This window comes from Ambystoma mexicanum, chromosome 2q, assembly GCF_040938575.1.
Source record: "Ambystoma mexicanum isolate Mex_15411 chromosome 2q, UKY_AmexF1_1, whole genome shotgun sequence".
Classification (NCBI taxonomy): domain Eukaryota; kingdom Metazoa; phylum Chordata; class Amphibia; order Caudata; family Ambystomatidae; genus Ambystoma; species Ambystoma mexicanum.
In genome coordinates this window covers 1,477,306,648-1,477,332,149 of record NC_090924.1, presented here as the reverse complement: position 1 = coordinate 1,477,332,149, position 25,502 = coordinate 1,477,306,648, and the positions used below count along the sequence as shown (strand labels likewise).

Genomic DNA, 25,502 nt, shown 5'->3' with positions numbered 1-25,502 from the left:
AGGGACTGGGGTGAGCTTGGGGGGCTGTGATGATGATGTGTGACAGTGCCCCAAGTGAGACTCAGTGATGGGATTGGGGAGAGCTGCAGTGATGATGTGTGATGATGTCCCAAGTGAGAAGCTGTGTGATGGGGCAGAATTGAGCCTGAGAGCCTTTGATGGTGATGTGTGATGCTGTTCCAAGTGAGAGGCTGAACTATTGGACTGGGGATGCTTGAAGCCCTGTGATAGTGATGTATTACAGGGAAGAAGTACATCCCGCTTCCTCCTCCCAGTACTTACACGTGAGGTGGCCCACCTGCCAAGGAATCCTTTTCTAATTTTAAATTATATTGAGTCCTGACTCTCCCAGGAGTTTATAACTTTCCCTCCACACTAAAAGCCTCATCTAAAGAAATTCCTGTCTCAGGCGGGGACTTACCTTCATTCCCAAGTCTGTAGCCACCTTAAAGACCAAAGGTACCCCCAAGACATTGATGACTCTTGGATATCAAAGACTGGCAGGTCTGAGAAGATAGAGAGGTGGCAAGACAAGGGGGAAGAGGGTAGAGTGTGGAAAGCAGAGGTGAAGGAGAGGAGCAGAATAATGGAGGAGGAAGGGAGTGTAACGCTCACCTGACTCCCACGGAGGCGCTGGCCTGGTTCGCGCTGCTGTGACCTCTTCTAAGGTGATGCGCAGGGTTCGGAAGACGGACTGGACCGGGCCCCCAAATCTGGCTTGTCTGGCTCGCAGAAGTATCCTTCTGTAGGCGAAAATAGGGGATTAACTGTCTGCGGGGTAATGCAATCAGCCTCCCACTTTCCCCTCTCACCCTCCTCGAAACCCTTCTGTGATTCCTCGTAGCGTCTCACCTTAGGGTCTGGAAGGACGAGCTCTCCATCCTGTTTCTGATGCAGGGGCGCGTTGGTATCCAGTTACTTCACTGGATTTTCGGATTGGTGAGAACCAAACTTGCTTGGTTCCCCTTGTGTCCATTCATTAATGTACTAATGCTAGTGTCTTTTTGCACATAGGGGCCGGGGTACGGAATGCCGGGGAACAGGCACCGACCCGAGATGAGAGGTGAAATCCTTGTAGAAATCAGGTAAGTCTTTAATGAGCGTTTTTTTGGTAATGTCTTTTCATTCGCTCATTAACGCTGATGTCTCTTTTTCCCCTTCGGGGCCGGGGTCCAGAAATGCCAGGATGCGGCGCGGACCCGAAATGAAGAGGGAATGAATCAACAGGTAAGTCTTAACATGGAGATTTAGCTTTCCTTATTCCCTTCTCTCTCACCTTTTGTTCTGGTCTTTTTCTCCCTAGGCGCTGGGGCGTGACTGCGAATCCGGATGATCGCTGCTGAACATGGAGGCGCCCTGTAAAGGTGAGTGGAATGCGGCGCTGCAGCGATCGATGCGATGAGCTTTTAAATAAAATCTTCCTTTTCAGGATTGTCGGCGAGATGTCTCCGGGATGCGGATTTAGCAGGTAAGGACTTTTCCTTCTTCTGTTCTCTTCTTCTCTTCCTTTGCAGGTGATCCAGGATGCTGGCAGGCGTGGCAGAAGTCAGGATGCAGGAGCAGACACGGTGAGCGTCCAGCTGCTAGATGCAGAACAACGCGAAGCACGTGTGGCTTTTCGGGTGGGGTTTAAATAGCCTTGGAAGAAGTTCCAGGTATGTATCCTTCCTCCAATCAGGTATGTATCCTTCCCGACCACGCCCACGCCCGGATGGTAAATTAGTCCCACAGGTAAAGTAGTTCCTTTCAGGCCGGGATCCTGCAGCATGGTCTGCATCAGGTAAGTGCACCCAAGCAATCCCATAATGAGCCTGGCCCCTATGGCGCCAGGACTGATGTCTTTTATGAGCCTGGCGCCATAGGCGCCAGGACACTGTCCAAAGGGCCCCTATATGGGGTTGCTGGGTCCTTCCATGGGGACTGGATGTTCGCTTTCGGGGACGCAGGGCTTGAACCGGCTCCCCAGGAGCGGGCATCATGACAGGGAGATCACCCAAGAGAAGAGGATGAGAGGAGATTACAGAGGTAAAGAGTAGCACTGTGGCAGAGGAAAAGTGTAGAACATTAGAAGGATGAGGAGGATAGGAGACGAAGACGGCAAGAGGAACAGTCAGTAGGAGGAGGAGCCAATAGAGGACAGAATGAGAGGAGAACGGGAGGAGGTGGAAAAGAACTATAAAGACAACAGGCAGAGGAGGTAAAAAAAGGAAGTGGAAGAGCAGCCAGATGGGGAATAGCTGCAAAACAATATCAGGATGGGGGCTAAAACCAAAGAAAGAAAAAGAGAAGTGGAGACGCAAGACATAGGGCCTAATTACGAGTATGGCGGTAGCCATGCCGCTTTTAGTGGCATGGCTACCCCCATACCAGGTACCGGGTCCGGGTTCCTAGAATGGGGAAATACCGAGCCATTCCGACCTTGGAGGGCCCGGTAATTCCCCATTCCAGGATCCCGGAACCGGTACATCCCCATTCCCATTTGAGCCCCCATAGGGCTCAATGGGAATGGGGAGGATGCTAACAACGGGCCTGTTAATGACGGGCCCGTTGTTAGCATTCTGGTCTGCTAGCGGGTCCCACTATGGACGCCTGGTTTTACCAGACGTTCTTAGCGGAACCCGCAAGCAGACCTCGTAATAGGCGGTAGAGGGGTAACGGCGCCGGCAGCTCTACCGGCGCCGTTAACCCTCTACCGCCTTCCTCGTAATGAGGCCCATAGAGTTGCAGACCACCAATAAGGAAAGGAGGAGGGAGAAGCATAAAGAAGAGGAGAGAGGCGGGGATAGGGACAGTGATGTGCAGGAGGTAACCGCAGATTTTGTTACGTTGAAAAAGGGGTTGGTAGAGGAGTATTAACAAGGAAGGACTGGAAGAGTCTGAATGGCTTTAAGGCTAACAACCCCAGGGCCCTCGGCAATCATCCTGCAGAAGGTCGTAAAGAGTCTGATCTGTGAGGAGTCTGGAATGAAACTCAGACACAAGTTATTCAAGGTTTTGGCTAAAGGCATTTATTGATAAATAAAAGCGGTTGGGAAAATGCCTCGCTGTCCCTGCACTAGAGGTGTTTCCCTACCTAAACTCAAAACTAAGGATCTGTCAGAGTCAATATCCAAAACAAACCTGCCCTGTGTCCAAAGTACTATTCTGACCGTCACATTCGAAGAAAATAAATCGTATGGTGAAAAGGAAAATAATCAAATGGGAAAAGGAATAAATAACTCCAACAAAAAGTCTCTCGGGGACATCGCTCCTTAATCCAGAGGGTATTATTTTCCCCTGGATTTTTCTACACAGAGGGCCTCATTACAAGTTCAGCAGAAGCCTTGCGGTAAAACCAGCAGTCAATAATGTTCACATATTACACTTTTCCTAGTCCCCTCATCGATAACTCTGAAGCTCTCTAGGAGAGGTTAATAGGGAGAACTGAGGGACAGAGGTATGTCCCAGACACCTCTTTGCTTTAGCAAGGACAGTGAGATGAAATCAAGTACCATCCTATCTAAACTAGGACAGGGGGCAAGAGTAGGAATGGGGGTGCTACATCCAGCTCACAAGTGTCCAGCTCAGAGCTTTGCTTTTATCCTCTGCGTCACCATGCTGGGGCCTGGACACAACCTCAATCTCCTCTCCAGTAATCCCTCATCAGTGTTTATAAATATTGCCTATCACACAATACCTCCACATCCCACTTCCTCCTCCCAGTACTTATACGTGAGGTGTCCCACCTGCCCAGGAATCCTTTTCTATTTTTATTCCATCGAGTCCTGACTCTCCCAGGAGGTTATAACTTTCCCTCCACCCTAAAAGCCTCATCTAAAGAAATTCCTGCCTCAGGCGGGGACTTACCTTCATTGGAGTCCGATCCTCGGCTAGCCGTTCTAGTAGGGGAAATGTTCCAGAGTCTGCTGACGAACCTCACTGCAAAGCTTCTGAAGGTCCTCCACTGGTTGCACTCCTGGATCCTGCATAGCTGTCGGAGTCTGGTTGAGCCACCACACTGTTTCGTGACACGACAGATCCCTACAGAGTGTCAGACATGGCATGCATGCCTATGGCACAGGTGTTCCCATTGTGATCATGCAGGGAGAAGCCCAGGAGAGTCCAGCATGGTGGTCCCGTTCCAGATGGCAATGGAGCACCGGTCATGTTCTCCGCCACTGGTACGGAGTTGGGGGCAGGTCAGAGCTCCCCAGCATGATGCACCATTGCACGGATGCCATGGTGACAACCCGCGCGACATGACTGCCTCCATGGGTACTTCCAGTGCTCCAATTCTCCTGTGCACTTTTTAATTTTAAAGAGCAGTGAGGGCTATTGTGTGTGTTGGACAGGGATCTTGCTGCAGGCAAGGACTAAGCCATGGAGAAGCACATGGAAAAGAGAAGACATATTGAGGTGTCCTCCTCTTCTCCAGAGACACCCAGTAAAAGGAAGGCAGGGTGTTCTGCGAGAAGACTGATGCAGATGTTCTAGAAGACAATACAGGGGGAGGAGTCTAGAGGGAAGAGGGAAAACAGAGGCTCTCCTCCCTCTCCCAGCTCTTCTTCATCAGAATACTTATATTCCTCTGGATCCCTGAAATGTAAAGAGGGGGTGCAGAGCTGCAAATATTTGGTTATAATAAACTGTGGATTCGATTCTTATCCAGGTGGATCACTCTATGGGATCTGCAATGCCAGATCCTACACCTGCGGAGGAATCCAAAAAGGATAGCTGTGCCCAGGCTTCTGACCAAGCTGTTACACTCTAGGGAGAGTTGTATATACGGGAGGGAGAGCCCAAACCAGACTCAGGACTGAGGGCTAGTAACAAATGTGTACGAAGAGGGGGGTTTGTCCTGACTGGAGAAGTCTAAGCTAGCTGCAGTTTATTTATTGCAGAGTAAGTTTAGAGACAGTACACTATCTTTGGGTGTCACAATGTATATAGTTGCCAAAGATAGCAGTACATGAAAAACAACAGTAATCATCCACATGTGCTAGATCATTAGTTTATAAAAGAACAGCTTTTATTAAGTGGCTGTCCTTATTTCTTTAAACATTTTATGAAGGAATTGTAAGTATCAGACAAAAGGGTGCACATATTTCACCCAAATCACACAACAAAATACAAAACAGTATAGGTGCAAAGCATGAAACAAAAAATAAAGTCAGTTCATACAAGCATGTGCTGTGTGTTAACATTGATCCAAAACAAGACAGTAGTATAAAGGCATCATGTTGCCACTAATACACTCTGTTTTTATGTTTTTCTGATTGTAAGACGGTTTTACCCAATGGGTTAATACCAGGTTTACCCAATGCAACATGTAACTGGTGTAACCTTAATAATCCTCAAAAGGTATAAAGACCTTGGAAGGGTCTATCATAGCCAGGCTAAAGGGTGACCAAAAAGTAGTTGATCGACGTCTCTGAAATAGATCTCAACTAAGATTTAAGGGGGATCCCGTCACACCACTAGGGTGAAGGAGTCCCAGGACGTTTCGGCTTTGGTGGGTCACAGCCTTCTTCATGGAGCCAAGGAGTGGAGTTCCCTGTGAAAGATTTAAGGGGAACTCGAGTTACTAAAGTGGATTATCAAAAATGTAGAAGATGCACCGTGGTTAAAGGGCATGTACATACATATGTCACTGTCACAAGGATACAAGACCCTTTAATAAAAACTAAAGAGAACATGTCTAGTTGACTTGAAAAGGTGAACAGAGAGTGGCCTTACACCGGCCTGGGTTCTGGATAGATGCCAGAGGCTAGTGGAAACGGAATAAAATGCAATAAAATGCTCCTCTGTGAGTGACATGGGCTTGTACCACAATATACTCGATAGAGGAGAAGCAAGCAAAGCACTAAGTTGCTCTGATATGACATAAAATAGAAAAAAACTATAAATCTATCCGGGATTCCGTTGTCCAAAGAAGAGACGTCAGTGTTTGCCAAAGGACTATCCTTTGTCCCAACGAATCATACCGATTGGTTCCAACTCGACCAAGAATTGACTCATTTCTATCGTACCATCAGAAGAAAGGTCTTCTTTCAGGACAAAGAAGACACCATGGGACCTGAAGACTCAGGCCTGAGGAAAAAATCTGATTTTGTTCCCAAGACAACGAGATGCCAGCATGTGTTCTTACCTTTGAAAAATGCATAAAACAAGAAATGCTAAAAGTACAGCATGCCTCTTCTTATAAAAGGCATAACCTTAATCAAGGAGAACAGAAAGCACTAAAACAACTGACAGATAATAACTCTATTGTCATCAAGGCAGCAGATAAGGGAGGTGGAGTAGTAGTGCAAAGTAGAGATCAATACAAGCAAATGGTGCTACTGCTCTTGAATGAAGAGGATAACTACACAAAACTACGCAAAGACCCTACTACAGAAATAAAAATAAAAATCAAAGAGACTACAGAATTTGCCTTGTTCAATAACTGGATATCTGAGAAAGAAGACATTTTCTTGAACAACTCGGAAGGGCACACCCCTGCATTTTATGCCCTTCCCAAACGTCATAAAAATCAGACGACGCCACCCGGCCGACCCATAGTGTCAGGCTGTGGCTCAATATTGGAGCCTATTGGTAAATTCATTGACTTCTTCTTGAAGCCCCTCAGTCAAAAAACACCTACCTATTTACGAGATACCATGTCAACCATTAATAAATTTGAGCACCAACCTTTCAACCCCTCTGAAGACATATTAGTCACCATGGACATTAACAGCCTCTACACCAGCATTCCACAAGATTCAGCAATTGAATGCATTAGGCATCATTTTACGCACCATATGTCGCATATGTCGCAGACAAGAGTCCCTACCAACTTCCTAGCTGAGCTATTGGAACTTGCACTCACTAACAACTTTTTTCAATTTGAGGCTACTTTCTATCTGCAAATCCGAGGGACAGCCATGGGAGCAGCATTTGCCCCGAGCATGGCTATTATCTTTATGGCGGAATATGAATACAACAATGTACTAATTATACGCAATCCATTTCTTGACAACATAGTGCTCTGGCACAGGTACATTGATGACATTATTTTTATTTGGAAAGGAGAGGAGGACACTTTGGGCCTCATTACGACCCAGGCGGTAAGTTACCGCCTGGGCCGTGACTTTACCACCATGGCGTAAACTACGTTTACGCCATGGTGGTTGGCGGACTTACCGCCCCATTCCGACCTAGGCGGGGCGGTAAGTCCCCAATCCCCATTTACCCTTCCCCATTCCCATTTTTGCCCCATAGGGCATAATGGGAGTGGGGAAGGCGTTAATTACGCCACCGTAAATTACGGTGGCGTAATTAACTCCATGGTCCCTTAGCGCCATGGATTTTAACACCTGCTAAAAGCAGGTGTTAAAAGCACCATGGCGCTAGGGGACCTCGTAATCAGGCGGTAAGGGGCGGTGCTGTTAACGCTGCCGTTAACCCCTTACCGCCTGAGTCGTAATGAGGCCCTTTGACTAATTTTTTCAACTGGATCAATAATTGTACAGAAGAAATAAAATTTACCATCAACAGCAGTAATTCCAGCATCAATTTTCTTGATTTAACCATCAGACCCAAAAACAATCAATTGGAATGTACTATGTTCAAAAAGGAAACTGATCGAAATACAGTACTTCATTATAAAAGCAATCACCCACGGAATTTAAGAAACAACCTCCCATATGGACAGTTTCTACGGGTGCGTAGAAACTGCACAGACATTGCAGAATTCAAAACTAATGCTTCTGCCTTAGAAACGAAATGTTGAAAGCCAGGGGATACCCCAGAAAACTGCTCAGAGACACCATGAAGAGAGCCAGGTTTACGCCCCGAGAAGTTTTACTTGCACCCAAAATTCACAGCAACCAGGAAGACAACATTATGGCCTGCGTCACCACATTTGGTCCCAACACTACCAAGCTCAAAGGCCTTATAAAAAAAATGTTGCCCACTGATTCAGCTTAGCTTGCCAGAAGAACCGATACCCAGAACGGCTCTAAAGAGATCAAAGAACTTTAAAGATATGCTTACTCATGCGAGGATGAGCAGAAACAGCACTAGATCCTCCTTATGGAACCTGAGGGAAATCAATGGGCACCATCCGTGTGGGAACTGCACTGCATGTAAACAGACCAAAAAAATAACCTCCTTCAACATAGGCACCAAGGAATGGAAATTAAGACATTTTTCCAATTGTAAATCCAGCAATGTGATCTACATAATTGAATGCCCCTGTGGACTGAGATATGTGGGTCAAACATCGAGACCGGTACATAAGAGAATCGGGGAACACCGGTCCCGCATTCGGTGCAAAACCATCACGGCACCACTGGTACCACATTTTCTCGAATACCAGCATAACCCGGACAGTTTTGTATGGTGGGTTGCAGATAAAGTACATAACACCAGCAACCTCAGCAACTCCTTGAACTTTAAAGAATCCTGGTGGATGTATAAACTTCAGGCCATCACAAAAGGCCTCAATGAAGCACAACCACAGAGCTATTTCCAATGACCTCCTACTCCAAGTCTTATCCACCTAAATCGCCTTAGACATCTATCTTCCCACCCACACAGGGGCTATTACGGCTCCACCACCCTTCTATATAATCGGGCAGACAGCCATGTGTCTCCTCCTATCGGGACATACATACATCACTTTGATGCCCCCAGCACCATACCTCCTTAATCCAGTTTACTAAATTAGGCTTTCTTGTTTTGGACTAGTGCTCTGACCCTCTATATGCACATGTCACTAGTACTCCAATTCACATTCCAAACAAAGCTCCCCGGCCCCGTGACAGCTCCTTTTCTGTACACCAAGGCCGTTGCCGGGCTACAACGACGCTGGCCCTTCTGAGCGCACGCGTCGGCTGCACGGTGCTCCTCCGAGCATGCGCACCACTCAAGTGCAGCCGTTCGCCTCGCTCAGGCTCTCTCGGCAGCTCTCCTCCCTACACACGGGGCCGTCGGATATCTATTACGCCGGTCCCGTGTTATTCTACTGCGCATGCGTGCTAAAGCAGCTTCTGCATTAAGACGCATGCCCAGTGCAGCACAACGACGCACAGCTCCATTTTTTGACTGCAGAGGTCAGACGGAGCGCCGGATTCCTTCCAACACCCGAACGAAAAGGTAAATGAACGCCCGGGGAGCCAGACATGATCTGGCTCCTCAGCTATTCAGTGAACCAGTTATAGTCTGGTTCCCTAGGTTCCATCTAGCTAAAACCAGGCACAATTAATGCCGTTTTTCCGATTTTTCTGTTTTTTCTGTCCTACTGTTCAGGCAGACGCTTGCAGCTCCTTTCCGATCCAGCATGCTAGGCTCTCCCCAGCACGCCATTTTTAATTCATACCGTGCATAGCAGCATCAAACCACAATGGGGTTGGTTTGCAGCACCACTTAAGGTATTTCACACTTCCATTACTTACTCACTCCATGGTTATATCATTGGGCAAATGGAGGGGGATATTTTGGATTTATAGTTTTTTTCTATTTTATGTCATATCAGAGCAACTTAGTGCTTTGCTTCTCCTCTATCTAGTCTATTGTGGCACAAGCCCATGTCACTCACAGAGGAGCATTTTATTGCATTTTATTCCGTTTCCACTAGCCTCTGGCATCTATCCAGAACCCAGGCCGGTGTAAGGCCACTCTCTGTTCACCTTTTCAAGTCAACTAGACATGTTCTCTTTAGTTTTTATTAAAGGGTCTTGTATCCTTGTGACAGTGACATATGTATGTACATGCCCTTTAACCACGGTGCATCTTCTACATTTTTGATAATCCACTTTAGTATCTCGAGTTCCCCTTAAATCTTTCACAGGGAACTCCACTTCTTGGCTCCATGAAGAAGGCTGTGACCCACCAAAGCCGAAACGTCCTGGGACTCCTTCACCCTAGTGGTGTGACGGGATCCCCCTTAAATCTTAGTTGAGATCTATTTCAGAGACGTCGATCAACTACCTTTTTGGTCACCCTTTAGCCTGGCTATGATAGACCCTTCCAAGTTCTTTATACCTTTTGAGGATTATTAAGGTTACACCAGTTACATGTTGCATTGGGTAAACCTGGTATTAACCCATTGGGTAAAACCGTCTTACAATCAGAAAAACATAAAAACAGAGTGTATTAGTGGCAACATGATGCCTTTATACTACTGTCTTGTTTTGGATCAATGTTAACACACAGCACATGCTTGTATGAACTGACTTTATTTTTTGTTTCATGCTTTGCACCTATACTGTTTTGTATTTTGTTGTGTGATTTGGGTGAAATATGTGCACCCTTTTGTATGATACTTACAATTCCTTCATAAAATGTTTAAAGAAATAGGGACAGCCACTTAATAAAAGCTGTTCTTTTATAAACTAATGATCTAGCACATGTGGATGATTACTGTTGTGCCTCATTCCGAGTTTGGCGGTAAGGGATACCGGTCACCGTTAACGAGACCGGTGCCGGTAATCCCTTACTGCCACATTCCGAGTTCCCTTTGCGCCCTCGTCCTTAACGCCTGCTTTTAGCAGGCGTTAGGAACGAGGGCGCAAAGGGGCTTTTAAGCCAATAACGGTGACCGTAAAGTACGGTCACCGTTATTTGCAATTTCCCCATTCCCATTGAGCCCTATGGGGGCTCATTTGGGAATGGGGAAGAGCCCTGGGGAATCGGAAATTACCGCCCTGGTCAACTCGGAATAGGGCGGTAATTTCCCATTCCACCAGGGTGGTGCCGGTACGGGTCCGGCGCCGACCAAGGCGCTAATAGCACCATTGGTTAGCCCCAGACTCGGAATGAGGCCCTGTTGTTTTTCATGTACTGCTATCTTTGGCAACTATATACATTGTGACACCCAAAGATAGTATACTGTCTCTAAACTTACTCTGCAATAAATAAACTGCAGCTATCTTAGACTTCTCCAGTCAGGACAAACCCCCCTCTTTGTACACACACTCTAGGGAGAGACAGAAGGGGACAGTTGACACAACTCTTCATGGCTTGGTCGACCGTATCTCCATGGCTACAGAAGAAGCCATTAAGGGCTCAGCAGACAGGAGGCAGGAGATTAGACAGAGCTTGGAGGAAAGTCTAGGGAGGGTCCACTTATCTCTGCGCAGCACCCCCTCTTCATCATATACAGCTGTAATGGCCCATATTGCTACTGAAGGGGTTCCCCTGGCCCAGCCCTGCTCGATCATTCTTACAACTGATACCAGCAAGAAGGGTTGTGGTGCTGTGATGGGGGTTCACTCCTTGCAGGGGGAAGGGCGGAGCTGGGAAGCATCACCGTCTTCCAAATGGAGGGAAATGATGCCAGTCTTTCACGCCCTTCAGGATTTTCAGCCAATCCAGAAAGGGAAAGCGCTCTGTGACAAACAGACAATATCACCACTATTTCATATGTCAACAGACAGGGGGTTGCCAATCCTCATCCCTGGGGAATCTGGCGAGGAACCCAGGATGTTGGATGAAAGCAACCTGTTGTCTCTCAGAGCAATTCATATCAGGGGCCTGGACAACACCCTGGCGGACAAACTCAGCAGGGCCTTCCCATGAAGTGTCTGAGAACAGTGGGAGGTCTTCTTGGCCATTTGTAGGAGGTTTGGCCGGGTCTGTTTGCCTCCCCCAGACAACAAAGATCTTTAAGTCCTCCTCACAGTTCAGCCAGGGGTGAGGTGAACAGACGCCATGGTCATATATTTATGCGTCTACCTCTACTTTTTCTCTGATGTGATCCCTGTTTTCTCCCTAAAGTTTCCTCGAAATTCCACAACGCCCAGGAGGTCGTACTTCCTGCCATGGGTGGATCTACATAGTCAGATGATGTATGCTTATTATTAAAGTGGCGCTGGATGCAAGCATGACTTCTTGATTGTCTGTCTGTTCTTGGCCATTCAGCATGTTTCATTTGCTATATCACCATGTAAGTACTGTGACGAGGAAGAAGTGGACTAGGATTAATGAAGAGTACTGGTAAGTAATCCACTCTTTACACTAGGGAAGAGTAAAACAAACACATCCGCGCGCATCCGAAGTGCATCTCAAGTGGACTGTTGGGCTGGAGAGGCTGTTCATCTTGCTTGGAATCCTGCCGTGCTCGTGTTCCTAGTCGGCAAGGAGAAGCTTGTGCATTCTGCCGCAACACGCCGGTTACAGAGCAGCAATCTGCCAAATAATTGACTTTAGTAACTTGGACTTTGCACGCGGCTGACTTTATTCTGGTGCCGCGGCTTCGCTGCGGCTTTGCCGCGGCTTTGCCACGGCTTGTGTTTTGTTCCTGAACTTTTCACTAGTCTTACCTGTTTCCCTTTGCTTCTGCTTCCTTTGCAGTCCCTGCCTTCAGCCCGCCTCCCCTACGCCCGCCCCCTTCCAGCACATTCAATTCCTATAATTGCGCCGGTGCACGCGCATCGCACGCGCGCATCCGAAGTGCATCACAAGTGGACTGTTGGGCTGTTAGGCGGTGAGGCGGCTGGGGCGCTGGTATTCTGGTGTTGCTTCTTACTGTTTGGTTTCTTGGGCTCGCTCCTTTTGTAAATATGAATTGTGGATTTTGGTTCGACTGCTTTTCCACTGTTGTAGGGTGAGCACTCTGTGTACCCGGTCAAGTCCACCAATCATGGGCGAATGGTTGCGTAGTGTTAAAAAAGCAAACATGCATAATTTTAAAAAAGCAGAGGCGGTACAAATTGAGGCTAAGTCACATTTAGATATTTCTTCTATCCCGCCCTTTCGGGAAGAGGACACTGAAAGAAATGCTCCCTCTGATCAGTCGCATGTAAACTCAGTTCCCTTAGAAAATGTGAATGGCCTGCTTGTGACGCGAAAAGAGGGGGTCTTGTTGGTAGAAAACCATCTAGCAATAAAAGGCATAATCGTACCAGCCTCCCCCGAGCGCGTGGAAGAAAAGGGCACGCTCATTCCCCATCCACCAAAAGGAATACCTCTCTTAATGCCATGTACCACGGCTGTTGTTAGTGAAAAATGTGATTTCATTCCACCCAAAATAGTGGTACATGCAGACATAGCAATTGATCCCTTTAAGGATAAATCTTTACAGAAAAAATGTATTCCGAATACTGTGTGGGAGGCTATCACCCCTAACCCAGATAAAAAAAGCGATGGGGTCTCTCTCCATCAAAGAAGCCAACAAAATCTCCCCGAGAGGTTGGCCTAGTGAAGATTCAAACCTAGATATCAGTCTAGACAGAGATGCGATCAGGAAAAAAATGGGAATTCAGAAGTTTGGCACCCACACTGCTAACTTCTCTATGCTAGCACCTGCTATAGAGTTGGAATTGGGGAAGCGTATAAGACTATCACATGAACCCTCCACTCCAGTAAATAAAAGTAAATACGGGATTGAAAATGTTTTTTTTATTTAACAATCCCCCAACTTATTCGTACTCTGTGCCTCCTCACTTTAGCGCTCAAAAAGAGGCACGAATGTTAGGGGGTAATCTGCCTCCCAGAATATCGAGCGCGGGTGGGCCCAACACTCAGACCAACAGCTCTCCCATTTCAGAAAAAACTGTGATTCAAGGTACTCAACTCTCACATAGTCCTGAAGGTTTTGGGGTTTCACATTTTGATTTCAATGAGTCCCCCAATCACGGAAATGTGCCATGGCCGAATCATGTGAAGATGAGCAACAACAATGCCTTGAAACATTCCCTGTCCTGAGTCGGATCCTAAACCTTTTAGACAAGGGTCACGAGCAAACACACGAGGAAATAAAAATCCTACAGATGCAAATGCCTGACCTTATAAGTAAGCTTAGCAAAATGGAGGGCATGCTGTTTTCATGCAATATGTTTTCCGCCTTGATCCATATAAATGACATGATGCCAAATACTCACCATACTGCCACTCAAACCAAGTCTTTGGCTGAGGCAGTGACTGAGGGTCTTTCTCCCAAACTTGCCACAGAGAAGGATATCATTGTACCGACTGTAAATTTAGAGGCCGTTAATGCATCAAACATCCCAGCACTGACCGTCCTAGTAACAGAGATGGCTACTACCCTTGGCACTCTTCTACCCAGCTGCCAATGAAGGCAATATGCCCTTGAAGGATAAAGATGATGCCCGGCTGGATAGTCCCTCAGCGCTGACTGACCTTATTGATCTAAGCGGAGAGGGCTTTGCGTCGAAGGATACAGGAGGAAAGACAACACTTGATCAACAGGACGCAGTGCCTTCCTTACTTCCCCAAACTAAAAAACTAAAAAGAGCCTTAGCTCGTGCAGAAAAGCGTAGCATTTTCAACAAAAGCTCCAAAGGAAAAGTAGAAAAAAAAAGAAATCACGTATGCAACAAAATGGACAAGCACAATACACACATGAGAGATATCTGTAATTTATCTGGGGGTGACACCATCATTGTTTTAAATCAATTGAATGAAAAATACAAAGCATTGCTGAATCCCCCGGAATCCAATCAGACGGCCCAAACAATCGAAAAAAATCCTCATGAAAAGAAAACAGCTTTGGAAATCAAAGCAATGGAGGATCTCAAAGCAGGTCCAGTTTATAAGGACACAAAGAAGCTCTACACGAAAGCTAAGAAAGGGGCTGTCTGCTTGGATGAAGGAATTGTAAACTCAAATTTGGAATCACAACCTCAAATTGATTCCTCAAATCAAAAACAATCTGTACTCTCTACCTTTTATCCCATGTTGAATACAAAAAAGACTGATAAAGTGATTCTCGGTATAGATAATGGGCAAAGGGCTATTAAACATGGCAATTGTGCAAAGAAGACAGAAAAAACTCAAATAACCACGTCTAATGGTCCAAGGTCTCACTTGCCTGACCCAAAAATATTAGCTTCACATGTAGAATTGGACAATATGCCTGCCCACGAAGGGGCACAAGATGTGGAGCAAATGATACCTATAGCAAATGCTAACTCTACTGATTTAAAATCCACCTCAGTAACGGGGCTGCAAGGCACCTCAGTAATTGATAATTCCATTGATATAAAATCCGCCACAGTAATGGGGTGGGAAAGCGAGCAAGCACGTCATGGAAAGACTCGCCTGAATCGTACTTTTATGATGACTGCCATTCATGACATCCCCGCTCTGCAGATTATACGCTCAAATTATATTGATTGGGTGAAACTGGCAGCCATAAACAATAACAGAATGATTTGTAAATGTATGTCTCCTTTTATTCTGAAGTTGCAATGGGAACACAGAGAAGATTTAGCATCCATTGGTTTAACCACCTGTATTTTTCCCTCACTCGATGAAGCAAAGAGCTTTTTGGAAACTATGCTTCCCCCTGTTGAAAGTACGTCATCTTGCTCTACACAGGTGTTTCATCTAATTTGGATTTTAACACCATGAAACAGCTTATGGCATTTGTGTCAGCGTTAAAGGAGATGTCATGGAGGGATCCTAATATCGAGCAACCCCCAAATCAATCAAATGGGATGAGAGACTCTTAGCGTGGCCAAACTCCATATCATCTTGTGGAACCTGTGCGGCTTAAATAACTTCAAAAAATGGTATAGCCTCAATTATTTTCAAAGACCCGATATCATTTTTATGCAAGAATCTATGAATCAAACCAATTTTTTGCATTTATCCAGGTCGCAAGTCGGGCTCTTTTGGGAAGACCTTCAGATGGCCTTGCGATCCTAATTAATACCGCATATAAGTGTTCCACAGAAATGATTAGCAGTTCCGAATCTATATTAGCAATTGTATTAAAAGACGATGAGGATCCCTCCATTATTCTCCTATTGATCTGTATTTATTGGAACAAACTAATTATTCCAATCGAGACCATACTAGAAGAAATGAAGGATGTAATAGAAAAGGGTCTGATCTCATTTCCCTCAGCTAGAATAATCGCTGGTGACGATTTGAATTGCTACTGTTACGAAAAAAGCGTTTATACTAGTGCTATGTGGAACAATCATTCGACATCCTCGAAGAAATATGGGCAAATGTGGAGAACATTTTTTCTCGATTGGGACATGCAGGAGCCTGGCTACCATTTGGAACCATACAACTATACTTGGGCAAGACCAGGTTGCAATTCCTTAATCGACTATTTCTTCGTTTCGTCTAGGTTATATTCGAATGTTGATGCTCTGATGATAATGGATCCGACCCTAGGAGATCATATGATTATTTCATTGACCCTGAATATTCCTATTGCTTGCTTTGATGATGATCTTTTTGTATCTTTGGTAGAACCTGATCTTCACTATCAATGAGATGGAATCCTAGAGTATGCTCCATCTTTACACAGCACCTCGAATGTGACCCTGAAATCACCTTACATATTGTTCCAGGAGGTTTTTCCCTATTACACATGGACAACAAAAATGTCTCTAGAATAAAATTTCATTTGCAAAAATTAAATAATGAACGTAAAAAGAATGAGCAAGTCTCAGTCACCCATGCTCATAAATGTAATCTTCAAGTTGATGCTTGAAAATGCAGAAAAACTCAGAGGTTAGAAATCTTATTAAAGCAAACATACCTCCTGACATTCCTAAAGAAGGAATAAAAACTGTTAGACAATGTTATAGAAGCAAGTTAAAATGGTTGAAGGGTAAACTGCACTACGAGGACAATCAAAAAGTTATTTACCACCTGCTGAAACATGACTCTAGGCAAATCTGGAGTACTTTGCCTATCATTACCTCTGATTCTGCAAATCCGATAGAATCAGTGATCACCGCAGAAAGCTGGGTTTCTTACTTCAAGGCCAAATATCAGATGCCTGAGCGCTTTTGTGCGTTAAAGGGATGAGAGCCTCAGCTGCTCTTAGACACACATGCCAGATGGTTGATTAGAGACATTATTGAAGCAATAGGCAAACTTAAACATGCTAAGGCTCCTGGCCCTGATGGTGTACCCCCTTGTGTTTACAAGTCAAACCCTTTATTTTGGGCTCACATTCTTAAAATCAAATTCTGCTCACTGGCAATATTCCCCATTCCTGGGCTTCTGCTCTTGTCATACCCATTTATAAAAAGGTCCCTCCGGACTCTCCGTCTAAATATCGCCCGATAGCGCTCACTGACGCTTCATTGAAAAAATATTCTCTCCTTTTGCTACAGCAATTACAAATGTACATAAATGACCACAATCTTCTGTCTCTTTATCAAGTAGGCTTTAGAAAACATATTGGCTGCCCTTTAAACACCACGATTTTATGTCACCTACAGGTTCACACTTTCTCCTCTAAAACTGGCTTGGTTTACATGGCCAGCTTGGACTTGGCCGCAGACTTTGACAGCGTTATACGTGAGATTCTGTGGAATAAAATGCTAGTTATGGGGATTCCCCCCAACTGGTTGCATTGATCGCTCTGCTGCATAACAATACGAACTACTGCATTCGCCTAACCAAGGAAGGCGCGCTTACTGACCCAATTCCCACCGAAATGGGTGTAAAACAGGGATCTAATATTGCAGCGGTGTTGTTTAATTTATACCGCTTGGGACTGGATGATAATTGGCAGATCGGAGAGTGCTTCCCTGTCAAGCTTGGTTCACTCAAGCTGGTCTGGATGGGATTTGCGGACAATCTGCTATTTTTTGACAGAATCCCTTTTGGCCTGCAAAGAAAATTAGACCTATTCGCAGACTTTGCATCCAGTCACAATCTCTCTCCTAACCCTGCCAAAACTTTAATTTTGATTTTCTCTGACGGAAAACTCAAGTCTCACTGATTTTCTTGGACTTTAAATGGCATTAAACTAGAATACGCACCCATGATACGCTACTTGGGTTATCCACTTACTGATTTATATTCGTTAAAAATGTGGAAAACCTTTCTCACTCAAGATTTTAATGGTGCAATATGCTAGATGTAATGTGTACTTATCCATTTTATGAGGAATACAATCGTGTTCGAGGTAAATGGGAATGCAGACACAAATACCTGATTCAATTTCCGTCGGCTAAAGGAAGGAAAACTTCTATGCGATTCCGGCCCAATCAATTCCTAACACGTGATCGGACAAAATTCTGGGCTGGTGAACTAAAAAGTATAGAATCAGTAATGTGCCGCTTCTGTGAGAACATCGAAGCACCTGAAACAACTTGTGATTGTTTGTCCATATTTTGAGGAATTGTGTATTCAAATCTTTGAGCACTCTTACTTTAACTCAGAAATTGCAAAGGAATTCTTATGGAAACGTTGCATCGAAGGGCATAGCCAAAATCCATCTTCAACCTAATAAATCTGCTTGTAAATACAGAGACTAAATTGGCGGAAGTACCGTCAGCTATCTAAATTGTGTAACATCTTATTAGCATGACAAATTTCGGAAAAATGATAGTATTCAAACTGTATGTATTCTTTTCCTCAGGTAATGTGGAAATCAATATATTCCTTGTTGCTTCTCAGTCAGCTATAAGTGTGATCAATGTAATTTGTTAATGCCCTTTAAATCTTTTGTATTGGAATATACCCTTTTGTGTAATGCTGTCTGCAATTGCAATCAGGAGTCTTACCCGCTATATGCTAGCATAGATTTGTGGCACGTTTTTACATTGATCTAAAAGAATTTGTCTTCCTGTTCTGTAATGCAATGTAAAACATGTATATATGTTTATACATGAAGGGAAAGGGTGGACTGTTCTTTTCTTTTTATTTGTGGCTTCGTTCTTTTAACTTAACTTTTATTGTAATTTTCTATTTTGTATGAAAAAGAATTGTAAAGGTTTTTTTTCTAATAAACCAAAAACAAATAAAAAAAATAAAAAAACGAACACATTCCAAAATACATGTGGTGTGTGACCCTCCAAGTGTGTTGCCCCTTTAAGGGGAATGTGTCCCTCCCCTGTGTATTGCCCTTTTAACATGGGCCATGACTGTATCATGGCCCAGGCTGATAAAAGGAGCCTCTGCAGACACGCGCCCAGAGTGGCTGCAGACTCCAGAAGAGGAATGACTGGGTCCGTGTCTCACTTCATGTAGGCCTGCAGGCCTACCAGTGGAGGCACAGGCCTGCATGCCTTGATGCCGTGGGACAATTGTGCCAGCATGGTGGCAGAGGTCTGCATGGCAGGCTGTGCCCCCACCCCCAATGGTGCTGGAGTCCTGTAGCACTATGGTGCCTGCCTGATATCCAGGGCAGGCCCAGCCCCAAAAGGCACTGGGCCTGTCATGTGCTGATGATTATAGCACTATGGGGGCCTGCCAGATGTCAATGGCAGGCCACTCACAACAATACATGTAAAGTCAGCTACACATAGAAAGATGGCACACACCCATCCCCACAAGGAATGTGTTACAGGGGATACACCCCAGGCACAGGAGAGCGATGGTAACTCATATTAGCCAGAGGGCTATTCTTGTTCAAGTTTCCAAATCTGTTTACACGCATCTTCATTCTTCCACCACCGCACCCCCAATCCTGGCCCAGCCCCCTCATGCAAGCATTGAGAGATGAATGCATACACAGAGGCCACGCTCCCACCAGGCAGATCTCCCTGGGGGTCCCTCAGATCACAGGGGGTCCTACCTGAGTGGGATCTTGCATACACAGAGGCCACGCCCCGCTAGGCAGATCTCATATCACAGGGGGTCCTACCTGAGTGGGATCTTGCATACACAGAGGCCACGCCCCCACCAGGCAGATCTCCCTGGGGGGTCTCTCAGATCACAGGGGGTCCTACCTGAGTGGGATCTTGCATAAAGAGAGGCCATGCCCCCACCTGGCTGATCTCCCTGGGGGGTCTCTCAGATCACAGGGGGTCCTACCTGAGTGGGATCTTGCATACAGAGAGGCCACGCCCCCACCAGGCAGATCTCCCTGGGGGGGTCTTTCAGATCACAGGGGGTCCTACCTGAGTGGGATATTGCATACACAGAGACCATGCCCCCGCCAGGCAGATCTCCCTGGGGGGGTCTCTCAGATCACAAGGAATCCTACCTGAGTGGGATCTTGCATACACAGAGGCCACATCCCCACCAGGCAGATCTCCCTGGGGGGCCTCTCAGATCACCGGGGGTCCTACCTGAGTGGGATCTTGCATACACCGAGGCCACACCCCCCACTGGGCAGATCTCCCTGGGGGGCCTCTCAGATCACAGGGGATCTGCCTGAGTGGGATCTTGCATACACAGAGACCGTGCCCCCACCAGGCAGATCTCCCTGGGGGTCTCTCAGATCACCGGGGGTCCTACCTGAGTGGGATCTTGCATACACCGAGGCCACGCCCCCACCAGGCAGATCTCCCTGGGGGGTCTCTCAGATCACAGAGGATCCTACCTGAGTGGAATCTTGCATATAGAGAGGCCACGCCCCCGCCAGGCAGATCTCCCTGGGGGGGGGGGGTCTCTCAGATCACAGGGGGTCCTACCTGAGTGGGATCTTGCATACACAGATGCCACACCCCCGCCAGGCTGATCTTCCTGGGGGGTCTCTCAGATCACAGGGGATCCTACCTGAGTGGGATCGTGCATACACAGAGGCCACGCCCCCCGCCAGGCAGATCTCCCTGGGGGGGTCTCTCAGATCACAGGGAATCCTACCTGAGTGGGATCTTGCATACACAGAGGCAACGCCCCCACGTGGCTGATCTCCCTGGGGGGTCTCTCAGATCACAGGGGGTCCTACCTGTGTGGGATCTTGCATACAGAGAGGCCACGCCCCCACCAGGCAGATCTCCCTGGGGGGGTCTTTCAGATCACAGGGGGTCCTACCTGAGTGGGATATTGCATACACAGAGGCCACGCCCCCACCATGCAGATCTCCCTGGGGGTCACTCAGATCACAGCGGATCCTACCTGAGTGGGATATTGCATACACAGAGGCCACGCCCCCACCAGGCAGATCTCCCTGGGGGTCTCTCAGATCACAGGGGGTGCTACCTGAGTGGGATCTTGCATACACAGAGGCCATGCCCCCACCAGGCAGATCTCCCTGGGGGTCTCTCAGATCACAGGGTATTCCTACCTGAGTGGGATCTTGCATACACCGAGGCCACACCCCCCACCAGGCAGATCTCCCTGGGGGTCTCTCAGATCACAGGGGGTCCTACCTGAGTGGGATATTGCATACACAGAGGCCACGCCCCCACCAGGCAGATCTCCCTGGGGGTCTCTCAGATCACAGGGGGTGCTACCTGAGTGGGATCTTGCATACACAGAGGCCACGCCCCCACCAGGCAGATCTCCCTGGGGGTTCTCTCAGATCACAGGGGATCCTACCTGAGTGGGATCTTGCATACACAGAGGCCACGCCCCCACCAGGCAGATCTCCCTGGGGGTTCTCTCAGATCACAGGGGATCCTACCTGAGTGGGATCTTGCATACACTGAGGCCACACCCCCCACCAGGCAGATCTCCCTGGGGGGTCTCTCAGATCACAGGGGGTCCTACCTGAGTGGGATATTGCATACACAGAGGCCACGCCCCCACCATGCAGATCTCCCTGGGGGTCACTCAGATCACAGCGGATCCTACCTGAGTGGGATATTGCATACACAGAGGCCACGCCCCCACCAGGCAGATCTCCCTGGGGGTCTCTCAGATCACAGGGGGTGCTACCTGAGTGGGATCTTGCATACACAGAGGCCATGCCCCCACCAGGCAGATCTCCCTGGGGGTCTCTCAGATCACAGGGTATTCCTACCTGAGTGGGATCTTGCATACACCGAGGCCACACCCCCCACCAGGCAGATCTCCCTGGGGGTCTCTCAGATCACAGGGGGTCCTACCTGAGTGGGATATTGCATACACAGAGGCCACGCCCCCACCAGGCAGATCTCCCTGGGGGTCTCTCAGATCACAGGGGGTGCTACCTGAGTGGGATCTTGCATACACAGAGGCCAAGCCCCCGCCAGGCAGATCTCCCTGGGGGTCTCTCAGATCACAGGGGGTGCTACCTGAGTGGGATCTTGCATACACAGAGGCCATGCCCCCACCAGGCAGATCTCCCTGGGGGTTCTCTCAGATCACAGGGGATCCTACCTGAGTGGGATCTTGCATACACTGAGGCCACACCCCCCACCAGGCAGATCTCCCTGGGGGTTCTCTCAGATCACAGGGGATCCTACCTGAGTGGGATCTTGCATACACAGAGGCAACGCCCCCACGTGGCTGATCTCCCTGGGGGGTCTCTCAGATCACAGGGGGTCCTACCTGTGTGGGATCTTGCATACAGAGAGGCCACGCCCCCACCAGGCAGATCTCCCTGGGGGGGTCTTTCAGATCACAGGGGGTCCTACCTGAGTGGGATATTGCATACACAGAGGCCACGCCCCCACCATGCAGATCTCCCTGGGGGTCACTCAGATCACAGCGGATCCTACCTGAGTGGGATATTGCATACACAGAGGCCACGCCCCCACCAGGCAGATCTCCCTGGGGGTCTCTCAGATCACAGGGGGTGCTACCTGAGTGGGATCTTGCATACACTGAGGCCACACCCCCCACCAGGCAGATCTCCCTGGGGGGTCTCTCAGATCACAGGGGATCCTACCTGAGTGGGATCTTGCATACACCGAGGCCACACACCCCACCAGGCAGATCTCCCTGGGGGTCTCTCAGATCACAGGGGGTCCTACCTGAGTGGGATCTTGCTCAGCCCTTTGCAGGTCCTGCTCTCCTGGCAGCAGAGGTGGAAATGAAGCAGCAACAACGGGACCTATGGAAGAGGCTGGAAATGGGGAGTAACAGCAGTGTGAAGTCTATAGAGATGGGGAGTAACACAAGGAAAAGATGGAAAATGGGGAGTAACGCATGGGTAATCGTAGGGGCAGGGAGTAGCACCAGGGTGGGGGCGAGGAATGGGGAGTAACAGCAGGGGGGATGCTGGGGGATGGGGATTAACAGAGGCCCTCGGATCCCCTGAATAACGCCTTTATTAGAGAAAGGGGAGGGACCTCGGGAATAAATCATCCAGCAGACACGGGCTCTCCTATTGGTAGAGGCAGGGCATGAGCAGTGGCCCCTGGAGAGACAGAGGTCCCTGCGCAGTCCTGGTACAGGTGCATGCACCTGGTCAGGGAGCTGCTGCATTCTGTGGCATCTTGCCCAGGTGCAGCACCAGAGCCTGTTGGGGTTCATTTTAGTTTTCAGTTGGTACGTGTGTGGCGCCCCTCTTCTTTCGTCTGCTCCTCCATGCAGTTTATACCTAATACATTCATCTTGCCCTTTCTTGGCCCCCCGAATAACTCAACAGTTCGTCCATTGGGGCACAGGGGAGGTGCAGGAGGAACATGGCTTGGGTTACAGGTTACTGGAGGATAACCCTCCATCCTCAGATAACATGAGTAGCATCAGTTAATGAGCCCCTTCTGGGGTCCTCCCGCCGCTGTAATATGGGATTATTATCAAGTACCCCCTGTTCCAGTGCTCACTCATTCAGGGCCCTTCTATCTTCTTTATCCTGTCGCTTCATGGCGTCACATATGTTACCATGACTTCCTACATGCCTGCATATAATTGTTTCTGTGTTCAGCAGGACCCGGGGTGTGGGAAGCACACACACTTCTATCCCACTGTGGCAAAGCCAAGGTGATGTAGCCCCTGTTTCCCGGCCCTGTTTGGGGTAAGCATTATTCTCAACTCAAACGCTTTTGGCCGGTTTCACCCGCCCTGTAATCATTGTCCTCACCCGCCAAGCCCTCAATACATCCATACACTTCAATGGGCTCTCCCCCGCCTAACACAAAACCAGGTGTTTTCACTGGCCTTGGAGACACACAGGGTAGTGAGGTTTTTTATTTTTTATTACATTTTCAACAGGAAGAAGTAAACAATAGAACAGGTAGAGGAGTGTGACAGCAGAAGAGAGAGGGCGTTCATTCGTTTTATTTTTAAAAGTTTTTTTTGTATATGGTACAAAAACCTTTACAAAAAGAGATTTTTTACTGGCGCCCAGAAAAGGGCAATTAGCAGGTCATTAAGACCTTTGCCAAACCTGTAATTGCCCTTTTCTGGGCACCAGAAAAAATTATTCCCCATTCCCATTTCAGCCCTGTAGGAATGTTTACCTGTACCATTGAATCCAGACCGCAAACTCGTAATGAGGCCCATTGTTCGTTTTATAACAAAAAATGGCTCCTTTATACAGTGTACTCCTTGAGGCTTGATGTGACAGGTTTTCTCATTCTGGAGCAGTTGTAATGTGACGGCGTGTGCCTGGATGGTACTTCAAATTCTACACAGTGCAAGATGAATAAGACACGCGCGCGCACCTGGCAAGAGTAGTGGTTGAGTACAGTCTGCAGTCCTGCAGCTTACTCTGTGCCCCTAATGCTATTTACTTTGATTTGGACTTCTCTCATCAAGTTTGGATCCAGAAGGTATGTTCAACAATAACAAACCTTCTAGAAATATTCTCCCAGACCCTACTTGGACTTTACTTGGACTCTAACTTGCCAAAGATAATAATACTATGTGCTTTTCCTGTTTTTCCATTAGCCACGCCTACTTTTCCTGAAACCACTACATAAGCGAACCAGCGCGCGATCCTGGCAAGAGTACTGGTTGAGTACAGTCTGCAGCTCCGCTACTCTGCAGATCTGTACTCGCCCACCTACTCTTTCCATTCTTTCATTTGCTTAACAGTAATTGGGCCTCATTATAACCCAGGCGGGACGGGGTTAACAGCACCAGTAAAGGTGCCGCGCCGTCAACACTGTCCCGCCTGAGTACGAGGTCCCCTCGCGGGGCCTGGTCTGCATGTCTGGTTTCACCAGACGTGCAGAGCGGGTCCCGCGAGGGGAGGAGGGAGCAAACAACGGGCCGTTCATAATCGGCCCGTTGTTTGCTCCCTCGCCCATTCCCATTCAGCCCTATGGGGGCTGAAATGGGAATGGGGAAGGTCCGGGCCCGGGTTTCGGAATGAGGCCATTCGGCCTCATTCCGAGTTTGGCTCAAAAGGGATTACCGGCACCGGTAAGGACGCCTTTGCCGGTAAATCCTTTGCGCCCTATTCCGAGGTCCCTTAGCAGGTCCCTTCCTTAACGCCTGGTCTGACCAGGCGTTATGGACGGGCCCCGTTAAGGGACTTCGGAGCTAATAACGGTACCACAAATTGCGGTACCGTTATTAGCTACTTCCTCATTCCCATTGAGCCCTCTGGGGGCTCAGATGGGAATGGGGAATGGATTTTTCAATGGGGACTTACCGGTCCCTCCAGGGTTGGAATGGACCGGTAAGTCCCCATTGAACCAGGTTGGAGTTGACCGGTATGCCAGGTAGTCATGGCGCAAATAGCACCATGACTACCTCCATACTTGGAATGAGGCCCACTGTCTTTAACCCACTGTTTACTTGCCAAAGCGGAACTCAGAAGCTGCCTTTCCATTTCGGCTCCCGCGACTCAGTCTAGACCGCCTCTTAAACTTTTAAAATATATCTGTCATGGTGGCATACACGTTAACATTCGGGATGCCTGGCACCCAACGAAACACTGAAGACGCGCATGGAAATAGAGCATGTCGGAAGAGCTCCAGAAAAACTTAGCGCTAATTCCTACTGTGTCAAAAAGAAACAGCTGCTTCTCTGACATGAAAAAATTCCTTGTTGCC

At 47.7% G+C, this 25,502-nt stretch overlaps 1 protein-coding gene across 1 annotated transcript in view; it reads right to left on the bottom strand.

The window, feature by feature from the left end:
- Positions 1-22,632, bottom strand: part of LOC138568906 (uncharacterized) — a 513,515-nt gene extending 490,883 nt beyond the window's left edge. Inside the window, exon 1 of the mRNA XM_069646685.1 lies at positions 22,530-22,632. The gene's annotated coding sequence lies outside the window, so the exon portion shown is untranslated. The remainder of the gene's footprint in view (positions 1-22,529) is intronic.
- Positions 22,633-25,502: the final 2,870 nt, after the last annotated feature.